The 6,824-nt window shown below is 38.2% G+C and overlaps 1 pseudogene; it reads left to right on the top strand.

Annotated features, from left to right (window-relative positions):
* Positions 1–1,070: 1,070 nt before the first annotated feature.
* Positions 1,071–4,054, top strand: LOC101561141 (annotated as a pseudogene).
* Positions 4,055–6,824: the final 2,770 nt, after the last annotated feature.

Below are 6,824 nucleotides of genomic sequence, written 5' to 3'. Positions count from 1 at the left end.
GGCTTCCAGTGTGGCTGTGCGCCCAAAGCCTGCGCTGCACAGGGCAGTGGCCTGGTCCACGCTCATAATCCGCAAACTCGTTTTCATTTCATTTTATTTTATTTAATAATTTCATTGAAAAAACAAATATCAATGAGACAGTTTCACAACTGATTACTGGCATTTTCAATAATTAATACATTGCATATTGTTGTCTTAGAGGTTATTCATTGTACAAGATGCAGACATGATATCATGTCTCCAACACTTTTATAACAAACCTCTCTATTCATTGAGTTAAGAGAATGGAGCTGCATATCTATCCTAACTATTTTGAGTATACAGATATAAAAGGGTCATTCATTTCTATCCCATGTTTTTGGTTAATTTTGTCAGAGAAGGGCATTCCATTGTCACTTAAATATTGTAGGTGCTTGAATTCAGCAGAACCTCCCAATAGAGTCCAGTAGTCCATAATAGGAGTGGGTTTTTCATAAAACTGGCAATGTCAAAATTTGTTGACTTGAGCTTTCTATATCTCAGCATAATAATGTGGCTTTACTTTTTATATTTTATGTTTATACTTTTCTGCTTGATGGTTAAGATCAAGATAAAGCAAGACCTTTATTAGAAGAAATATAACTTTTGTGTCTGATAAGGACAGTCAAATCCCATCAGGATTGAACCTGCAACCCTGTACAGCAGTTTGTACATCCTTTGTGAGTGTCAGCCATGTGGATGAGTCACAGCCATTGCTCAAACAATTTGCTCTCTGTGAAAGCCTGAGAGAATGTTTTCTCTCCACGTGACTCTCCTTAGGTACACTCCACATCATCGCAAACTCATTTTTAACCCATTGATGTTCTATTTTCTAGGAAGTGCTCACCAAAAGGATTTCCATGAGATTATGTAGAAGTTTCCCTTTGATTTGTTCGAGCCAAAAAAGTAAAAGTCAACAATGTTGTCTTCTACATTAGGCCGTGCCACATTACAGCCTGGATCGCACACTTTAACCTGATGCTGTACTCACAAGGCCAGAAGGGAAATCTCTTGACAGATAAAGACTCTGTAGAAACTCATCAGCTGGCAGAATGAAAAACAATGCCTCTATGATTTTGCATTTTAACAATACACCACCTACTAACCTTGCCTGCCTCGTTTGTAGTAAAATCGTTCCCAGATATTACCTAAACCAGCATCTCCATGAGGTGTGTGCTGACGATGATGCTGCTGCTCAGACTGGCCCAGTGCAAGTTAGCTTGATGAATTCAGATTCATCCAAGGTCCAGGTAACCAACTTTGGCCTAGTAGATGTAACACCAGCGACTTTATATTCACCAAAGAAAAGTTTAACTTCCAGTCAGAGTGGTTTGGTGGAAGTGGGTATAAAACACACCAGTCCCTACTTTAAAAATCACGATGCCATAGTATACAAAAACCAAGAAGAGTTGAGAAATCATGATGTGAAAATGATTTACTTGGGCAGCCTGTCATCTAAACTGTTGAGAAAGTTGATGAAGGAGAAAAGTCTCTAGGTAAGATGGAGGAATTTGCCAGTAATTATCCAGAATTCCAGTTCCACAGCTGTTAAGAATCTGGCAGATGACAGTTTAAAAATTGAGGATAAAGATGAAAATTTGAAAAGTTCTCAAAAGGAAAACATTTTCCCTGTTATTTGGTCAAGGAAGAGAATACTCCTGAATATATGGTAAATACTAATAAAATAATGGAACCTGAAAGCCAAAAGGCTACCAAGGAATGTGGGAAGTTAACCTTCAGCCCTGGTTGTCAGATAAGGCTCTCTTCAGATTTTCACCAGGTTTAACTCCTAAAAAACAATTTCAAGTCCACTTCAGAAAATGGGCTTGTAAAACAGAGTATCAAAAGGAGATGATCAATGTGTTGAAAAACATGAGCTGTGCAGTTTTGCAGAATTGGAAATCACCATTGCTTCAGAAGTTACAACACTGTTGTTAGGTGCAGAGGCAAAATCTAGTTCTAACAATGACGGTTCTAAATAGAGTGACATGCAAGGACTTGTGGAGGATGAAGGAAGTCCAAGGAATGGAATGGTTTGCAGCATTCCTCTGGAGCTGGGGCCAAGCTTTTGTGCTCCTGGTAACACAGCTGGAGCACCAGATCATCCTTACTATCTACGCAATTTCCTCATGATCCTGAGAGCCATACTAGAGAAAGAAGATGACAGCCTGCTCTTTGTTGATGGGTATAAGGAGGTTGCAATCAAATTTTATCAATTGTCAGCTAGTGGTCACAAGTTATATGTAATTTTCTTTAAATCTAAGTTAACCTAGATTAAAATGAACAAGTTAGAATATGAAGAGATTGCTCCAGACTGAATACCCATGATTGAGGAATTGCAGCACACAGACCTTCTATGGACGGAATCTGAGTTCTAAGAGCTCCCTGAAGTCCTTGAACTCCGTTCTGCTCCTGAGCTGAAAGCACTGGCCAAGACCTTCCACTTTCTGAATCCCAGTGGACCAAAACAGCAGCTGTTGAATGCCTTTCTGAGACTGGCCAAGAAATGTTCAGTCTGCACCTTCAGCAGGAGTCAGCCTGCAATTGGAGCTGTGATCTTAAAAAGAGCTAAAGACCTAATCAGACAGTTGCTAAGGGTCTGCAAAGGTCCCTGGGCTGTGTTTGCTCAGATCTTACTCCTGTTTTCATTGCCTGCCTCTGTGGAAGATGAAGAAGGTGCTTGTGGAGGTCAGGGTCAGCTCTATATGGTGCTTTTGGTTTCACTTGGCCATGTGGAATTTCCTAGTTATACCATCAATTGGAAAATCCAAATCTTCCAAGACAGAGATGATCTTATCAGATACCCAGTGGTGCACACATGCTAAGTGACATTTCTGCTGCCATGACCCCTGGGAACTGGGAAGAAGCTAAGGAGCTCTCTGACAGTTCAAAAAGGGAGTGGAAGAAACAAAAACCACACTTTCCTGAGTACCATGAGGATTTACCACGCTTCCTGTGCTGTTTTACTATTGGCTGGATTTACATGAGGATTTTGTCTCGGACTATTGAGATACTGCATAAACTTCACATGTATGAGGAAGTAGTCAAGGAACTCAAAACTTTCCTCTCAGGAAATTTATTGTCCTGACAGCAGAAGTCAATGGTGGGATCAACTGGCTCTTAATCTGCACCAATACTAAAAGCGTCTGGAACAGGCTGTAAGGTGCATCACTGAAGGGCTAGTGGTTCCAGAATTAAGAACAGCATACCACATTTCACTCTATCAGAAAGCCATGCACCTGTGGGTGTCCCCAAGCTATATAAAGTACAAGCATCTCTTCCATTGGCTGCCCGAAATAGCTGTAGAAGATGTTAAGCATATGACCATCACAGGCAGACTATGCCCTCAGCATGGAATGGGCAAGTTCATGTTTGTTGTGGAATCTGGGGACCCTGCTGCCTCCACCAGAGTCCAGTGCTCTGTGGAGGATCTGGCACTGGACCACTACAGATGTCATAGCTTTGAATAGGGTATCCAAGCTGAAGGGTCTACCTTCAGCACACTGTTTGGTCTCCTCCTGGTGGATGTGAATTTCATGGATGGTATCCCTGATGTCTTCAGAAATGCCTATCAGGCATCGCCACTGGACTTGTGCATAGATAGCTTCTTCTCTAGCAGGAGGCCAGTGCTCAGGCCAAGTTGAAGCTGACTCACAGTACCTCCGCAGAGAGCCTGCAGGCCTGGGTGGCCACCACCTCACAGGCTCAAGAGGGTTGAGTGTCTTCCCTAATCAGCTAGGATCTTTTCACCTCTCTTCACCAAGATCAGGATCTTCTCTCCTGACTGGGAGGTCCTGTCCTCAGTGGTGTGTGCTGGTGCCTGGCTGCTAGCTTTCAATACTGCTGAGGGAGCCTCCCTGACTTGGTGGTGTGGAGCTCTAAGAGCCATCACTTCAAGCTGGTGGAAGTGAAAGGCCCCAGTGATCACCTTTCCCCTAAGCAAATGATCTGGCTGGATAAGCTGCAGAAGTTGGGGGCCAGAGTAGAGATCTGCCATGTGGTTGCACTGGGAGCTAAGAGCAAAGGCCTCAGCTAAGAATGGTAGAATTGGGTATCTGGGCATATGTTGTGAAATGATTTTTAGAAGTATAAGACATTATAAGATTATTTTTTGATGGTCGGTAATAGACCTAATCACTTAATGATTCATCATTGCACAGTGTGTATAGATCACAAAACTTGTTACCTGCTTGAATATACTGGTTGATTGCACAATATATAATAAACTTCATTTAAAAAATAAATAAATTATAATACACGTTTTAAATTATGTTGTGCATTGAATGATAGGTTTGTATAGGGACAAAAACACATAGCATACATCTCATGAAAAGAAAAAAAAATGATTATCAATTGGCAGTATCTGGTTAGAGCTTTAAGGATATGGATATATATATATATATATATATATATATATATATATATAATTACAGGGTCTGAGAAAGTCAAACTTTCAGTTCTAAGATTTTTATTAAAAGAAAAATATTTTATTGTATAAATCAGACTATAAATTAAATACCTCTTTATAATAAAAAGAAAAATATAAAAAGGTTGGGAAAGCAGGAGTATAATGTCTTGTTTTTATATAGAACTGAACTTTTATATTTGAAAAAGCCAAGTGCTTCTATTTTATTACTTGTCTACAATGCATATTATTCTTATATGTTACTTGTTATAATAATGATCAAGCTCATATTAGGTAATATTTTAATATGAATGAAATAAAATTGAATATGATTTTAAAGTAATATGAAAATATAAGATATAACATGGGTAGAGCTGAACCATTAATGTTGGACCATCAAATTTCTCAAAGCATGATTCAAAATAATTTTCAAAGCTTGCATTGAGAAACATTTTATGTCTGAAGTTATTGTTAACAGGAAATTATTTTCATATTGGGTTTTCTCTGCATTGTTTTTGGTCTGTATTCTGGAATCTTAGTGTTATGGTTTCTGTCTAAATATCCCCTCACAAAGGTGCGTGCAGTCATGGGGAAGATTCTACAGTTTTTGATTGATTCATGGTCCAATGCTAGGATTATGGGTGTGAGAGCCACATCCACCCTGGGGTGCATAACCTGCCTACAATATAAGGCAAGTTAAAAGGATTGTTCTTTGTTGCTTCTCCGTTTTTGCTCATTCTGTTTTTTCTCTTTTCTGCTGCTATGAACTGTTGTTTTTTGCCAGTACTACTGTGCCTTGGATCCAGCTGAGTATGGACTAAAACCGCCACAAAATGTGATGCAAATAAACCTTTCCTTCCTTAATTCTTGACATGAGTTATTTTGATTCAGCAATGACAGATAGGTAATTGAGACACTTAAATATAGAATTGAAGTATTTCTGACACATTCTCCACTTTAAAGTATACAAGACAACACTTTATTTCAGTTGTTCATTCATAGGCATTTTATAGGCTCTGCTTTTATTGTATTTGATCTATAACCTGGAGAATGTGATTTTTCTAAAATATTAACATAAAATATATATGTTTAGCATATATAAATGGTCATGTTTGATAAATATAATTTTATATTGATGTCATTAACTAAAATTTTATGTTAAACTCGTATTAACATGATGAAATATCTAGCATCATTAGCTTATGAATAAAGTTTATTTTGGCCTATGGTTTTGGATAATCAATTGATATCATAATTGTGGTTTTGTGGTCAGGCATTACATCAAATTGGGAGTGTTTTGGAAAACAAAAGCACTCACTTCACGTGAAGGCAATAAAGAGAAGAGGAAGATTCCATTTTCCCACAATCTCCCCTAAGCACACACTCTAGTAACTTAAGAACCTCTTTTTATGCCCATACTAGTAAAGGTCCACATTATATGCCAATAGTGCTACCATAACCTAAGAAATATTTAGCTAAATCATTGTTTTATACCCTGACCCTCAAAAGTTCATGCCCACTTCACAATTCAAAATAAATTTTGTAGAACCTCAGGATTCCACAAAATCCTAACTGTCGCACTATTGCTCAAATATCCAAACACAAAGCCTTATCCCAATTGCAAGGCACATAGAAATATTAGTTCTTGGGGCTGGGGAGATGGCTCAGTGGAATAAGTACTTCCTTGGCAAGCGCAAGGGCCTGAGTTCAATCCCCAGTTCTGAAAAAAAAGAAAAGAAAAAAAAAGAAATATTAGTTCTTATTTTTAAAAATATACAGAAAGAAAAGTTCATAATTTAGGTGTAGCTTAGATGTAAAATATCCCAATTTCTTATGTATCCAGGGTTAGAGTTTTTGGATGATTATTTAATCATGAAGGTGTTATGTTAATCAGTGTATTATCTCATTGACAAGTTGACAGATGAATGTGTAATCAGCAGGTGAGACTTGCTGGAGTTAAGTTACTGAAAGCCATGACTTGTAGAGGTGTATTCTTGTCCTGGCCCTTCCCTTTACTTTTTGTTTCCTGGCTATCATAAGCTGAGTAGCTGTTCAAAGCCAGGATTTTTAAATAATGCTCTTTCTTCTTGGAGCCAACCAACTGAATACTGAATTCACTGAAAACTAAAACTCAATATAAAGCTTTCTTGTCTGAGCTGCATTTGGTGAATATTTTGTCCCACCAATAGACAAGTAACTAAAACAATAAATACATACCATTATTAGAACCACTGGTGTGATCATATCTGACAATGAAATTCAGAAGCCTTTGGAAATGTTTTATAGTTTTAGACAAATTGATGGGAATATAGCCATGAGGTTTTATTTGGAAAGGTGAACTCCATTGAAAACTGGATCAGAGGACACGCATGTTTTATTACGATAAAAGGTTTGTTTATGT

This window comes from Octodon degus, unplaced genomic scaffold (genome assembly GCF_000260255.1).
Source record: "Octodon degus isolate 3935 unplaced genomic scaffold, OctDeg1.0 scaffold00063, whole genome shotgun sequence".
Classification (NCBI taxonomy): Eukaryota; Metazoa; Chordata; class Mammalia; order Rodentia; family Octodontidae; genus Octodon; species Octodon degus.
The sequence above is the reverse complement of the archived record's forward strand: the minus strand, read 5'-3'. Positions and strand labels throughout refer to the sequence as shown.